The following is a 646-nucleotide window of genomic DNA, read 5'->3' as shown; positions in this document are numbered from 1 at the left end:
GTGAAGTGTCTGTCTGTTCATGTCCTACACACATTTTTAAAATTGTGTTATTTGTCTTTTTCTTATAGTGATGTTGAATTTTCCTCTATATTTTAGAAATGACTCCCTTCTCTGATGTGTCATTGCAAAAGATTTTTTCCCATTCTGTGAGTTCCCTTTTTATTCTTCTGGTGCAGTCTTTTGATGCACATTAGTTTAAAATTTTTAGTATGTCTCAATAATCTATTTTGTCTACTTTTGTTTGTATAGTTTTCAAAATGTTTGGTTGTCTGTGTATGCCCTGAATTAGAGCCCTCACATTTGGCCCTGCTTTCTCATTGATGGTCTTCATAATTCTGGGATTTACATTTAAATCTTTAATCCATGCTGTGTTGGTTTTTGTATAAGGCATGAGGTAAATCTTTTGCATATTGCTTTCCAGTTTTGTCAGCACCATCTGTTGAAAAGACTATCTCCTCCCAATGCAATATATTTAGGTACTTTGTCAAAAATCAGTTGACTTTATGTGGATGGGTAAATTTCTGAATTCTCAATTCTGTTCCATTGATCAATGTATCTTTCATTGTACCAATACCAAGCAAGTTGTTTTGACACTGTAGCCATGTAATACATTTTGAAGTCGGAGAGTGAGAGGTTTCCAACCTTA

Source organism: Chrysochloris asiatica, unplaced genomic scaffold (genome assembly GCF_000296735.1).
Source record: "Chrysochloris asiatica unplaced genomic scaffold, ChrAsi1.0 scaffold00196, whole genome shotgun sequence".
Lineage (NCBI taxonomy): Eukaryota > Metazoa > Chordata > Mammalia > Afrosoricida > Chrysochloridae > Chrysochloris > Chrysochloris asiatica.
Note: the sequence above shows the minus strand (reverse complement) of the source record.